General features: G+C 34.7%; 1 long non-coding RNA gene across 1 annotated transcript in view; it reads right to left on the reverse strand.

Annotated features, from left to right (window-relative positions):
- The window catches only part of LOC135206484 (uncharacterized), a 31,789-nt gene extending 16,118 nt beyond the window's left edge, over positions 1-15,671 (reverse strand). Inside the window, exons 1-4 of the long non-coding RNA XR_010312751.1 lie at positions 15,601-15,671; positions 13,099-13,200; positions 12,561-12,755; positions 12,325-12,466 (exon numbers count right to left, since the gene is read on the reverse strand). This is a non-coding gene — a long non-coding RNA (uncharacterized LOC135206484). The remainder of the gene's footprint in view (positions 1-12,324; positions 12,467-12,560; positions 12,756-13,098; positions 13,201-15,600) is intronic.
- Positions 15,672-16,178: the final 507 nt, after the last annotated feature.

Consider the following 16,178-nt stretch of genomic DNA (forward strand, 5'->3'; position numbering starts at 1 on the left):
GACGTATGGTACGTAGACGAAAATTTTTTAAAAATTTGCAGAAAAATGGTTATAGGCCCTACTAGGCGAAAACTTTTGAGTCATGCGCCTTGGGGGATGCTGGGAGCTCACAGATCAAGATTTTTTGTTTACAATCGTTACCCAGGCGCGCAAGCACGAAATTTCTTTCTTCTCGCACTAAAAAGCACCAGCGACACATCTCAAATTATTCACTGAATTTTTGCGCCATTTTATATTAGTCGTTACAGTTATATATGAAAGAAAATGTGTGCAATTTCATGTAGAATACAAAAAAAACAACTCATGGTTGTAGCTTTTATCAGTTTTGAAATATTTTCATATAATGACGATAAATAGCAAAACTTCGACCTTCGGTCAACTTAACTACCGAAATGGTCGAAAACTGCAATTGTAAGCTACACCACTTACAGTCTAGTAATATTCGATCAATTACCTTCATTTTGCAACAAACGAGAAGTCTCTAGCACAATATTTCGATTTATGGTGAATATTTGAAAAGTTAGTTTTTTTAACATCAGCGCGTTACAAATTCATGCATCATAGTGATATTTTCTGTGTTGCTTTGATAGTTTTAAAATTAGTTATATACCAAAATCATCGCAATTTAGTCTACAATAAAAACTAAAAAAATAATCAACTCTTTAGCTTTAACCGTTTGCTCACAGCGCGATTTGTATACATTTATGAATTATTTTTTTCCCGCTGTCATATATTCCAATATTTATATATGATATTTTTTTAATTTCTGATGGTTGCATACTAAACTTCAGGCAATGACAAAAACAGGAGCCAAAAATGAACTCTTAATCTTGAAAATTCAGCGTGCGGCGATTTTGAAAAAAAAATTTTCTGCTTCGGCGCTCGCTCACGAACGCCGCTGGCATACGGGAGACACTTTCGGAAATACCGGCTCGGCGTTAAAGGGTTAATATATCCTTACTCCCTTACTCCCGCTATGGCGAAAAGGTCAGCAAGGGCATATGCAAGGTTAATTAAGTACATCTTAGTTTAACCAGACCACTGAGCTGATTAACAGCTCTCCTAGGGCTGGCCAGAAGGATTAGGAGTATTTTTACGTGGCTAGGAACCAATTGGTCACATAGCAACGGGACCTACAGCTTATTGTGGGATCCCACACTTATTCGAGAAATGAATTTCTATCACCAGAAATAAATTCCTCCGATTCCACGTTGGCCGAGCCGGGATTCGAACTTCGGACCACCGGATTGGCAGCAGAGTGTGAAAACTACTTGTCCAGCGAGGAACTAGGCATATGCAAGGGTATATACTACCAGCTTTAATTAAATTTCAGCTTAAGTTGAGGAAAGAATGTTGATCCGCTAATGATGGTGCATCGGTAACCTGGATGAAACTTTCACAAACTTCGGTATAGTACCATCAAACTACAGTAAACAAAATGAGACTTCTTTTTTAATCAAAACTATTGGGCATGAAATAATGTTTGTTTTCACTCCAACAAAAGATAATACAGTAAACAAAATGAGACTGCCTTTTTAATCAAAACTATTGGGCATGAAATATGTTTGTTTTCACTCCAACAAAAGATAATATATAAAGCTGGTAGTATTCTGACTAGATAGTGAAAATATCAAAAGGAATCTATTAATGTTTGTTTACGCAATAAACATGCCCTCTGTGTCATCTACTAACTACAAAAATAACTAAATTTAGTTTACAATGTAAGTTTTTAAGCGATAGCTGACTTTAAAGCACTTCGTATACAGTGGGGCATCGCTTATTCACGGATCAGTATTCATGGATCCAGTTAATCACGGGTTTTTTTCTTGGACCGTTTTCTCATGTTACATCACTGGTATGAATCGCTGCATCACGGGTTTGTTGTGTTGCGTATGCGATGTTTTTCGGTAGGTTAACCCTCGGCCGTGGTCCGATAACTACCAACATTCATTTTAAAGACTCATATAATGATATTAACTGACAATAAAGGTAATAAAACCATTCTCACCTAATATATTATTGTCCTATCTTCGAAATAAATAGCCTATTCAAGGTTTATGTACGACGTTCATTGGTAGGCTAAGCGTAGTTGCAGTGCGATAACCACCAACGTACACAAACATTCACATTATGATATTAATTGACAATAAAGGTAATAAAACCATTCTTACCTATATATTATAGTCATATCTTCATAATAAATAGCCTATTCGAAGAATAATTCCACATCATTGCACTCAACTTATCGTCGGAGTGGCCAGCCACAAAATGTAAGCATATACCTTTAAGTACGAAAATGGTTTATGTATACGGTTGCGTTTCAAAGCGACATTTTTTGTTTTGATAAACTTTTAGAAATTTTAATAGTAGTGGTAGTGTAATTACAGTAGTAATAACATTAAGGCTAAAATTAATTCGAACTTCATTATTATTTTGGCAGTATTCGTATATAACTTCTCTGAACAATGAAGTCAACAAACGCTATTTGTCATAGATTATCGTAAGTATTGCTGTTTGTTATTGGCGACGAAGCGTAAACGAAATACATAAAAGCCATTTTTTTACCTTATTATATTATTTCGTCATAATCTTCATAATAAAAAGGCTATTCGTGGATAATTCCATATCAGTGAAATCAATTTTATCTATGCGAGGCCAGCCAGCTGACAAAATGTACGTACGTATATGAAAATCAAATTATGGTAGCGTTCACAGCAAGATTATCTTTCGAAATTTTTATAGTACTATTCATGCTACGTAGTAATAATGTTTGGAATATACGTAACATAGATTTTCAATACAAAATATCATCGTTATTTTGGTAGTGAATAATAGTTTAGAATTATCATACATACACTGCATTGTTATGGGTTTGTGCCAGTGATAAACAACCAAAATAACGTTCTCCTTTAACCTGTTAAGCGTCCTCCCCGGATGAGCTCGCTGCTAACGTACCGTCATGCTTTTTTTGTAATCAGCGATCATAGCACTGATGATAGTTTTTCAAAGTTAATATTGATTTTATGTTTATTATTCTTACTGTAATTAAGTGTATGGAAATTCTCTCTCTCTCTCGGAGTCCAGTCACTCGGCAAAGAAATTCATCTTCACTCCCGCTATTGGAAGAAAAGTTTGTATCATCACTGGAGGATTCAGAACTAGAGCTCTCATCATCAAATAGGTTATCAATATCAGACTCCTCATCTAGTATTTGAATGATCTCACCTGAAGAAATACGCCTCCTCTTTGGGACATTCATTGTGAAAGACGCGAAATCCAATTTGTCTCGATAAACGCCCGAAGCGTATTGAAAGAAAACCAACAGGGACAGGCAGTTTTTTTAGCATAAGCGACCACCAGGAAAGAGTTGCCAGGCTGGAAATAAGTTCCCCGTGTGCTGAGAGTGTTACCAAATGATGTTCCTACACTTTCTATACGAGGGGGTAAACGTATTATTACGGGGCTGACGGCTTGACAAGCACAGTCAAAGTTTTGAACGTAATATCCCGTTGAAGGCGCTACCGAGTAGATCGCGGTAAACGTATTATTACGTGGGTGACGCTTAAACAGGTTAAGTCAACGCGTTTAGGAAAAACATGACATAGAATCGACTTTGCGACTTCGTTCACTTTGATATTTTTAACGATACAATAACTATCATTTGTACTACTAAAACCATCTTCACATAAGTAATTTTTCGTAAGATATGTGTTGTTACAAAAGCTAGCTTATACATAAAAGGCTTTTATAATTTAAGTCACCATATACATATGTACCCAAACTCATTGTGGGGAAATTTTACTACTGTTTCCTCGGATATTGAAATACTTTAGCATCATTCAAACACTTTAATAATATAATGCATAAATACTAGGCTATACATATTTACATCGTATACAAATACTACATACAGTTATTATACACATACTTTTATATACAAAGTTAACAGTTATAATACACATACTTTTATATACAAAATTAATCATATGAGTAGTGATCAGACAACAGCTGTGCACTGGACTACGTACGTACTACTTGGAAGATAAAACAAACAAAAATTTTGTTGTTGTTAGTCGCCGGATAGATTAACATTTTTCCAGAGATTAAAGAGCTGAAGTTTGTTTGAACGGTATGTCCAACCGCGTTAGTAAATAGATATCATCTTCTAAGGAATTTTTTTTTCTCTTCTTTTTGCGGAAGAATCTTCAAGCCATTTTGCATTCAAAGTAATGAGAAGGAATCATTCTATTCTTCATGAAATCAGTAAAAAATACTTACACTAATAATAAAAACTAAAACTACGTACTGTATGCAAAACACATACATCATCGTTAGCTTCGTGTGTGTAAACGTTCATTCTAAGAAATTACAGAGTAGTATAACTAACACCTGATTGGTTGGTTGGTAGCCATGGAGATCTGTTATCCAATGACTGCCCTCTGCTTCTGTTCTATTTATAGACATACGCCATGGATGGCACTAGGTTTGAACGTTACCATGTTCGTGATTTTCTGACTGCTGACGGCAAAAATTACTCATAATTTTCTTTATATAATTATTCCTTCGTGAAAACAATACAGGCGGCCCGCGGTTAACGGCGCAATCACTCAACGGCGAATCGGTTTTTACGGCGGTTGTCAAAAATATTCATTAAAAAATAAGGCATTTTAAAGGTATCTTTACGGCACAAATTTCAGTTAACAGCGCCGCTAGCGCCGTTGTCTAACGAGTTCATACATATGTAGAAATGCCGTTCAGACCATAAAGGTTATGCAAAATTATATTAACAAATTTTATGGAGAGTTATTACGTAGGTATTAGGGTAAAATATATGCCTCTGACGCTGTTCTATGCCGAAAATATCGAGTTACATAAGTGCAAATTTAGCTATGGATGTGTCGATTCATAAATGTTCATGCTTTTGTTTAAAATGTGTATGAAAATGTATTACGTGAAAGGCATTATTATTTATGTAACAGAAATATGATACAAAGGCAGCTTTTGAAACTGCCCTTCACGTTATCAAATACGATGTTTTTTCATGTTCTTTCTTGTAAGCCGCCGCCTGCCGCTCTTCCGAAAATATCGATTTAAAAAAAAGTGCAAATTAGCGATCGATGTGTCGATTTTATAAATGTTTATGCTTCTAAGTTTAAAATGTATATGAAAATGTAATACGAATAAGGTATTTTTATTTCTGTGCAGAAATATGATAAAAAGGCAGCTTTTGAAACTCCCCTTCAAGTTATCGACTACGATGTGTCGATTCATAAGTGTTCATGCTTTTGTTTAAAATGTGTATGAAAATGTATTACGTGAAAGGCATTTTTATTTCTATACAGAAATATGATACAAAGGCAGCTTTTGAAATTGCCCTTCACGTTATCAAATACGATGTTTTTTCATGTTCTTTCTTGTAAGCCGCCGCCTGCCGCTCTTCCGAAAATGTCGATTTAAAAAAAGTGCAAATTAGCCATCGATGTGTCGATTTTATAAATGTTTATGCTTTTATGTTTAAAATGTGTATGAAAATGTACTACGAATAGGGTATTTTTATTTCTGTGCAGAAATATGATAAAAAGGCAGCTTTTGAAACTCCCTTCAACTTATCGACTACGATGTTTTTTTCAAGTTCGTTCTTGTATGCCGCCGTCTGCCGCTCTTCCGAAAATATCGAGTTAAAAAAAAAAAAAAAGTGCAAATTTAGCGATCGATGTGTCGATTTTTCAAATGTTTATGCTTTTGTTTAAAATGTGTATGAAAACATATTGCGTAAAGGTATTTTCATTTTTGTACAGAAAAAAGATACAAATTAAGGCAGCCTTTGTAACTACGCTCCACATTGTCAGGGGATGGTTTTTCATGTTCGTTCTTGTCCGCCAGTTCCGAAAATGCATTGTGTTATTTTATTAATTACACATCTTTTCCATAAATCCTTTAAAAGTTATACATTATTTCACTGTATCCAAGAATATTGTATGTATTCTCATATTATTGTATTTTAAAATACTACGGCAAACTTAAGCCAGTAGTATTCCGCGGAGCGGCCAATGTTGTGGTTTGAAATCAGCTGATGAATACGAGTCTGTTTCACCATAACGCAATTCTGAGCGAATGCTCTTGCTTCTAGTTAGCATAAACGAATATCTATATACTTGACTTATATGAGACAAAGTTATTTTGTTCCATATACAGCGTGATTTTAGGTGGAAATATTTATTGAATATGTCTCGTTGTGAATGTGAACTACTTTTTTTTTCGTTAACAGATTACGTTGGCGGCATGTTTATTGCGTAAAAAAATTACGTGATTCCGTTCGCAATACGTAATCCTTTATATCATCGTAATACGAACTTTACGCTATTTATCTTATATCGGCGTGAAACCAACAGTAAAATGTGTTCTTTCAAGCACAGTAGTTGTGATTAAAATGATTTTATCCCAATTTTATCTACAGTTGTGTGTGATGGCAGACGTTTACTGCAGTTTTATCCTTGTTGCCGATGTACGATAATAGTCATTAGCAGCTTGAACAGTTTTCTCAGCTTCAGTTATAACTATACTCTTTTTTTTCATCTGTCCATCCGGCTGTGGGTTTTGTATGGTAACACTGCGTCCCGGGCTTTAAATAATTACGCTACGTGTAAGTTTTAGGTAAATAAAAGGATATCTGGGTGTACATTTGCAACTGAAGTGTTTTAATAATTTACTGTATGCGAATTACACCATTATTATTCGAAATAGGTTATTGTTATTATTGTTGAATGTAAGCTCCCTTTTCGGGGTGGCGAATGGAACAGCCAGACGCAGTGGCGGGAAAATTGCTTCTCTCGCTGTTCACTACGGCAAGATGTCAACGTATTACTTCATTATTAACGTAAGGTAATAGCAGTATGTACTGTTAATTTTTATAAAGTGCGTTTCAGCCAGATACGATATGACGTAACTTGGTTTAGCATCTGTTTGATGGAATTTGCGTCTGGCTGTTCCATTCGCCACCCCCCGAAAAGGCAGCTTACATTCGACAATAAATAACATCCTATTTCGAATATTAACGTGTAATTCGCATACAGTAAATTTTAAAACACTTTTCAGTTGCAAATGTACAACCAAATATCCTTTATTTACCTAAAACTTACACATAGCGTAACTATTTCAAGCCGGGACGCAGTGTTACCATACAAAAAACACCACTGGCGGATGGACAGATGAAAAAAAAACAGAGTATAGGTTTAAAGTTAACGGTATATTTCACGATTGATCTTTAATCTATATTGATCTCTGATCTATAGCGAATAAAGTTATACATTAAGATATCTCAGTTCTATTCTATACATAACGCCATTTATAACAAATACGGTAATGTTGCACTGTAGTACGATGATCGAAATACAAGAAAAACAGATGTTATCCAGTTCGGTTTGTACTTAGAAAAAAACAAAAAAAAAAAAAAATAGTTTCTCGTTCGTTGTTCATGGCTGTACACGTTCACGCAACGAGTATAACGTTAAACACCATACTTTCATCATTCTCTTTTGCTGTTATTGAACTTATGTAACTAGAAGATGGATAAAGTTAGACCATTGTAAATTGATCTCTCATAAAATCGAACTATCGTAAGACTAATGATCGTAACCTGAACACTACAGCTACCTGTACACTGTATAAACTTTATTATATCTTTACATACTTTAGACACCCACATGTACTGTACAGTAATTTCTATAGTACTATACTGCATAAATATAATTTTACTTATTGCGCCGTTGTGGGATACAGCTCCTTTGACTGGTCTAGAGTTTCGAAAGAAGGTGTGCGGCGGCCGTAGGCTTTAAAATCGCTCAGCGTCGAAAATCGCTTGGCGTCGGTGGCCAGGAACGGAACCCCTGCCGCTAACCGAGGGCCGCCTGTAATATATATCGCGGTTGACATACCTTCAAAACAAAATTCAGCTTTTTAATCTCTGGAAAAATGTTAATCTATCCCGGCGACTAACAACAACAAAATTTTTGTTCGTTTTATCTTCCAAGTAGTACGTACGTAGTCCAGTGCACAGCTGTCGTCTGATCACTATTCATATTATTATCTTTGTATATAAAAGTAGTGTATATAACTGTTAACTTTGTATATAAAAGTATGTGTATATAACTGTATGTAGTATTTGTATACGATGTAAATATGTATAGCCTAGTATTTATGCATTATATTATTAAAGTGTTTGAATGATGCTAAAGTATTTCAATATCCGAGGAAACAGTAGTAAATTTCCCCACAATGAGTTTGGGTGCATATGTATATCTAAGATGACTTAAATTATAAAAGCCTTTTATGTATAAGCTAGCTTTTGCAACAACACATATCTTACGAAAAATTACTTATGTGAAGATGGTTTTAGTAGTACAAATGATAGTTATTGTATCGTTAAAAATATCAAAGTGAACGAAGTCGCAAGTCGATTCTATGTCATGTTTTTTAACTTTAACGTATAGTGGTATGAAAAACACCAGTGTCTCGTAGCGATGCGTCATAAATATAGTGGTATGAAAATACCACATGGTGTTGTAGCGATACGTAATCACAAAGTACAATCCTTTTCCCCGGACCATCCTCGAATTTTACGACTCTTCAACTTCAAGATCGATATGGTAAAATATATTATATAGTCATACTTATTGTTAAAATTCACAAGTTGAACTGCAAAACATTATTATATTTTGATTGTTATGTACATATATTTTTTGTGTTTTACGGAATGTTTGTTTTGAAAATAATACCTATTAGTGAACATATGGTATTAATTGTCCCACTATTTTATTATAGGTGATCTTAATTATCTCACATTCATTTAACAGTATTATATTAATATTTATTTAAATAAACTGTAATTAATAAATAACAATAATGAAAAACAAAGGGAAAAAATGTTTTTGCTGCAGTAGTGGTGTTTGTTTGATTATGCATCTGACCTCACATTTCCGAAATCTGAAAATTCCAAAAACCGAAACATCGGAATGTGTGTGTACTGCACATTTTTTAAAACACGCACACAATGTCTACACATTTACTGCAAATTACAGTACGTACATATTTATTCCTGAGAGATAGAGAGATAGAGAGCAGAGAGAGAGAGAGAGAGAGAGAGAGAGCGAGAGAGAGAGGAGGGAGAGAGAGAGAGAGATAGAGAGAGAGAGAGAGAGAGAGAGAGAGAATGATTAAGGACTCCAAGGCGTGTTATTTTTACAATTATTTTATTATCTTGGGATTTTTTTTTAATCTTGAGATTTTCTATTCAATTCTCGAGATTAATAAGAAAATTACCGTAAATTGACTAGCATCAGCACACATCTGAATGACTCGGCCATTAGCAGGCTAAACACCAACCTTATGAACTTGCATGTTACATGAGATACATGACAAAACACAAAACCACTGTTTATTGGTGAAAATTAGGGGGTTGCACGATATGGGAGATTGCACGTTATCGAGTATATACGGTATGTGATTTTTTTTTAGCCTTTTATGGAACAAAATCTAGCAAGAAATTGCCATTCCCAGTTGGCAAACAACTGGCCTACAAACGTTTGTTTGGTGTTGTTATGAAATGTGGTGTGCGGCGCGTTCTTTAAATTGTACCCATATAAACGAGTTAATTATGTGGCATCCAAAAGCCCTGATTCTTTTACTCTTATGGGAAAGACGCCTAAAGGTCAGATGAATGTTTTTTACGTGGAATATACTAGTATTAACGTGTTGTGACGAAGGGAAGAGATGTTTCGCTGCATACTGTTGGTAGCATTATCGTTATTATATTACTGGATTGCACTGCAAAATCGTCGCCATCTTTTATCAACATAGATTGTTGGTGAGTACCCATATGATTTACATATTTTGATAGTTCTCTTACCACTCATCCTCTCTTTCCTTGTAAAAAAAAAAAAAAAAAAAAAAAAAAAAAAAAAAAAAAAAAAGAGGCCCACCATGCGTATGTAGGCTTCTAGCTGTAATCCCTAGGCTAGTAGGCTACATACCTATGTACAGTAGTACATATACTACATTTATTTTTTAAGGCTAATTTTGTACAATAACTTTAAAACTGTCTTGAATTTAGTTTTAGGTGATAGTTGAAAACATATTTGGTGTTTGAACTAAAGTAGGCAGTTACTAAACATTGGGATAGTGGTCTTGGTGAGTTAACTATTAAAGTAGGCAGTTTTAAGCAATTTTTGAGGGGGGTATCAGGATAACACGGGTATTTACTTATCACGGGGGGGTTCTAGGCCTATCCCCCGTGGATAACGAGGGCCCCACTGTAACTTAAAATAACCTTATCCCGTATAAATAGATATCTTTAGATTCATTTGCACTAACAAGCAGCAAGAATGTTACGCTGTATTGCCTTAAAATCGCCCTCAGCAGATTTCCAAAACCAACACATTGCTATTACAGCAGCAACAAATAGTAATATCAAAATACAAAGTATTATTTGGATGCAGTGAAGTAAAGCAACTTTTTAAAAGATCCATATCCATTATGATTGTATTTTTCTTACGATACTAAGTGATTATTACACTCAAATTTTATATCTTAAGTATGATGCAACCCCTTAAAATTAGGTCTTCAAAAGTCACATGATACCAAGTATATACAGTAAACAATTATAAGTGCCCTAAGTTTTGAAATAATCTGGCAGGAAAGAAGTGCCAATACTTTCATGGCCCATAAATTCACTAATGGCAAATTTTACACTGCCTAAAATCAAAGTGTCTGGCATCTCGGGACTTCAGTCTGAGGCTAAGGGAGAATGCACAGTCTCTCAGAAAGTCTAAATTTGCTCAAATATACGAAGGGGTTGCTTTTGGTACTTGTTCTTGTCTTATGTAGTATGTCAGTTGTAATTTTATGGTAGTATGTCAGTTGTGAACAATTTTGTTGCAAAGAAAAGTGCAAAGAAATTAGAAAAAAAAATTTACAAATAAAATATTTTACCAAATCTGTAAATTAATGTAAATATTTTTCTATATACGCTAAGAATTTGTTAGAGATTTTACTTCATGTTTTGAATAGTGTGAGCTGTAATATAATTTCAAAAGAAAAATTTTTTAGAAAACAGAAAAAACATTGGTTGGTAAAATTTACGATCTTTTAAAATAGGCACCCCAAAAGGGGTTGTAAATAGTAATTTTCAACTTTTTGTAGAAGGTAAGGAAGATTTTAGAATTTTTTCTTTCACCATGCATATTTCCACATCTTCCTCTTTCCACAGATATTTTTGTTTGTAAAATTGCCAACCAGAGGTTTGCTGGCATGGGGTGCTGCATATCTATCAATTACCCCAGCTCCTAAGGGTTAAACTAGTTTTTATGATTCAGTTATTTTATATTTATGTTGTTCTTGTGGGTGAGGATTTTATTATTTTATCATTGCATTAGACAGGAAGGAGTTGGAGCCGAGGCTCCCCTTCACCTGTAGTACTCAACAGTGGGAGCAGTGTGTGTTCTGACAGTTTTTTTGGGGGGTGGGGGGGGAGCTCAACGGTGAAGAGAGAGTATGCTGGCTAGGCCAATAGAGTTCATTGTTGTCGAATTTGGGAAATACTTTCCTGAAGCGCAATTGGGAACAGAGTACCCTTAAGCAACAAGCTGTTATTGAGGATAAAGTTAAAAAAAATAAGAGTACATGAGCAAACTGACTGCAGTGTGGGAGGTAGGTAAACTGTTCCAGGCTATGCATCTACGAGCAGCTGAAATAACTATTCAGGAACTAGGAAATACTATTCAGGAACTAGGAAAGAACAACCAAATGCTTCCTGCAGCAGGAGCTGCTGATAAGAGGAAAATAAGCTTGCAGTATTGTTGCAATAACTATAATAAGATTAAGGATAAGTTCAGGTCTTAAGTGGTTGGGGTAATGCAGGTTAGGGCTTAGGGTATTAAATGGATAAGATTAGATTAAGTTGCATACAGTAACTTGCAACTGGTTTTTAGTACTAGTTTATGGGCAACTAGGGGAAAAAAAAGCATTAGGCATAAAAATCTAAAGTCGTTTGACACTTCCCTACCATTGAAGATTTAACAATACATATAATACATGTTTAATATAAATAGAAAGTTATAAATAAAGAAAATTGTCTATGGAAAACCGCTGGTATGCAAGACAATTATGTAGCTTCTACACAACTACAAACTGAAATGCACCAGACATATCTAGTTAGTTTTTATCTAGCCAGTTTAGGTGCTCAAATTATTAGTGTCAAACTTTGTGACAGAACAATGAATGGTTCAGTATCAAAGACCAATTATCTTAGATCAAAATTCAATTACTCACAGAGATCTGGCTATGTCCATATCTATATGCAGCAGTCGCAAAAGAGAATTAGCTATTGAAGCATCCAGCGTCTCATCATAATCCGATGTGTATTGATCACTACTGAGAGGTTTCAACTGTAAGGTTTCCATTAACACATTTCCTGCCATACAGATTAAAATAAAACATTAAATTCAGTGTTATTAAAATTCTAATAATTATAATACTGACCACACTAACAGTTTAACTTTCCTTACCTAAAACTGCTGGAAGAAATTCGTTGTATGTAACATGCTGCAGTTCAGCAACAACAATCCTTCGTGTTTCTTGAATAATCTCTCATCATCCCAGTCTCCGTGAAACTGCTTTAATACTGTCGCTATTCTATTGTGTTCACGCCCAAACAGTTTGCATAAATACCAGAAGTATTTGTTCATTAACACGCCCATCACCTAAAGAAAATATCCATTTAAAAGCCAAGCACTTCAAATACCATAGACTTAAACTATGAAGACCAGAGCATGCAGTATCTTCATGTCTTGACCAAACCAACCAGGGGACTTATTAGCAGAAAGATCCATGAGTAACTAATTTTTACAATCCCACAGAATGCCTGATATTATTTTGTTTGGAAGTTTGGTGTGAGAAAAAATCTTTAACCAAAGAGCAACCAGTAGATTAAGCAACCCTACAAACTGAAAAATTTCCTATTTTAAGAAAAACTAATTCTTGCTTGAAAATACAGTGCTGAATACTTACAACTTCAGTGGAATTGCCCAAGTATTAAAAACTTACCAGCTCTAAAGCAGAAAAATCCATTAGAAAACTGATCATGAACATTACATCCACATTAGGATTTTCCTCGCCAGGCAACAAGATTTTGCCTTCCAACGTAACCTGGAAAATTTATACTATCAACAGAAAAAATAATAGATACATCATTCTCTGCTCCTGGCAGTGTCTTGCCGACTGAAAGTCACCGATACTGAAAATAGCCAACAATTATGCTAATAAATTGAGTTTACAACATAAGCGGCAGTCAACACAACTTGCAAGCGCCAAAAATCTGGATAACAGTCATTAGCCAAGAGCCATCAAATCAAGAATGCTGTTAACCGATGCCACTGTAAGCAGCGGGCTGACTGCAATACTAAAACCTTGTGCACATTTGAGCCTAAATTACTAATTGCCTTTGTATTTAAACTAATTCTGCCCAACACTTTAGGATTACTAAATGTCTTTGTATATAAACTAGTACTTCCATCCCATACAACACTTTAGGTTAGAAAAACAATTTACAGCATACCTCAGCCATATGAAGATTGTAACCATTCAATTTAGTTCAAAATTCCAGCCTGAACTTTTCCAAGAGGTAAAAAACTGACTATCATCAGAAATGTAGCAATTTCAAACAGCGTTATATTTTCCCATAGCTACAAAGTTGAATTCTCTACCAGAATTTTACTCCCTCTGTTTTGGTATAGTGGGGTTCACTAACCCTTATTAATGGATGGATACCCTCACTAGTTCCAATAACAGGCTTCGGGTGGTGGACGGATTCACTCATGGCGAGCATCAACACATTTTACGAATCAGTTTTGGGGGAATCTGGCGGGAAAGAGGTTCCATTATTTCTATAGCCTTCAATTTCACTAATGGCAACTTTCTTTGTATGGAGTTTTCAAGTTTATGGAACCAGTTGTTATTTGGCAACAGAACCAACTGCTTTATGTGACTTCTGAAGCACGTCTAGTGACTAATAGCAACTTTTAAGACTGTCAGAGCAATGAGTTGGCGACTAAAGTTTGTTGATCCTTACTTCAAGTGGGCATTTTGTGTTAGTTCCCACGACCTTTATTTGTTCAAATATATCCAGGGGTTGGGGTTTGGGTTTTAATTATCATCTTTAATGACTGTACTTTTGCAGTGTAGCAAAGAAAAAAAATTTATAAAGCAAAAAAGTTACTGCATTTTAGTAAATTTATGCAAAGTATTTTACAACAAATATACCAAGAATGTTACCGATTTTAGATTTTATGGATTTGTTCTCATTTTTTATGTAAGAGCTTAAAATTTCACAAAAATATATTTATAACTTGGTAAAATTAACAATAGTCTTAAAAGAAGCCTAACAAGGGGTTTACAAGACCTTTCAACTCTTGTGAAGGTAGGGAAGAATTTTTTTCTTTTACACCATGTGCATTTGCATATCTCTCCTTTCCCATTCAAGAGATTTTCTTAAAACTTGCCAACCAAGTTTCCTTGCCCTGTGGGGCTTTTTTAGCATGGTTATCGAGTGTCAATATTAGCCATTATATACAACTATGCTGCAGAGTATTAGCCAATGGGATCCTGGATTATTGGTAGCTATGGAAAAAAAATTTAAGTTTAAATTGATTTTGTCTGGAGACAACCAAAGAATTACTCATTTAACATCTTCATGTGTCTTCACATACTTAGGCATCTCATAACCAACATCCAAGACTAAACTTTGGGTAAATCTATTCATCAAGTAATGGAGATATTACAGTACATATTCCTTTGAATCTTTTCATTTTAGTACCAGAGGTAATCCATTATGTATTACTTTAAAGAACAACTCAGTACAGATTAGAAAGTTTTAAACAAATTTTTATTGTAGTTAAACTTCAATCATATTACTCCATTGGGTATTTTAAATAGAGGCCTCAATATGCAACTAGCCTCACAGCCATAGGTTTATTAAAATTAAAGATTAATGTGAGAAAACCATTCATTCCATTCGAGTTAACTTTTACACTAGTCACTAAAATGACAAAAGGAAATGTGGCAAGGCCTCTGTCCCCTATACCCCTCTACCATTTTCAAGGACAATGCACAAGGAGGAGGAATCTCTTCAGCAAGGACAAGGTCCTAAATAGTCTACCTTGAGACAATGGGTAAGTTTCACTATTAGCCATAGAATTATTAATTCCAGTATGCCTATTGCCTGGTACTTTTATTTGATTAATTGAACTGTTTAAAGGAAACCTAGTAATTCTGAAACACTAATGCTCTGGCAGATTAATATTTTTTGGGATACGACCTAGACCCATTGCTAAAGTATTTTCATACCCCAACAAACAGGTAATAAGGTTTTGACAACCATAATAAAAGTAATTTTACAACTAAGTATTTAAGAATATAAAGATCTATGCACTTCTATTGTTACAACTATAAATATTGTCACACCAATTAGTATTACATAAAATGATAAAAGTCATTCTGCCACAGTATCAAAACTTGACATTTTGCATTATGACTAAAATTAAACCTTACCTGCACCTTTAAGAGTCCATTTACCAACTGTCTAAGCGAGTTTGTAATTTCCTTCCTTGAACCATAAATGACAGAGCCATCTAAAAAAAAAAAAAAAAAATAAGCACTAATCTGATTTAGCTGCTCTCTAGGACCTGTTAAAATAACCATTTTAAGTCAATCCACAGTAACAATATTAAGCAGGTGAACATGTTTTATGTAATTGGAAATTAAATTGACCTTTATAAAATACTTATTGTAATGGATTGCAATGAAGTTTTAAAAGGCCTAAGGGAATGTAATTTTTCTAGGTACAGAGACTAATATACAGTATTTCTGGGCTCAGCTCGTGTCGGCCTATGAAAGTAATCCTTAATATCATCTTTCTAGGTTTAAAAATATCCTAAAATTACCAGAGAAAAAAAGAAATTAAGAAAAATGTCAGTAGGACTGACTCGCTCACTCTTAAAAGAAGTGTCGGTATGAAATAGGGGCTAGTGTGGAACACTACCACGAGCCAAACACCAATTAGAACTTCCCATCAGAATCCCCATAAGAGAGAGCTGATCCAACGGGCGATGCAGCCTCTACTACTACTA

This window comes from Macrobrachium nipponense, chromosome 31 (assembly GCF_015104395.2).
Source record: "Macrobrachium nipponense isolate FS-2020 chromosome 31, ASM1510439v2, whole genome shotgun sequence".
Taxonomy (NCBI): Eukaryota; Metazoa; Arthropoda; class Malacostraca; order Decapoda; family Palaemonidae; genus Macrobrachium; species Macrobrachium nipponense.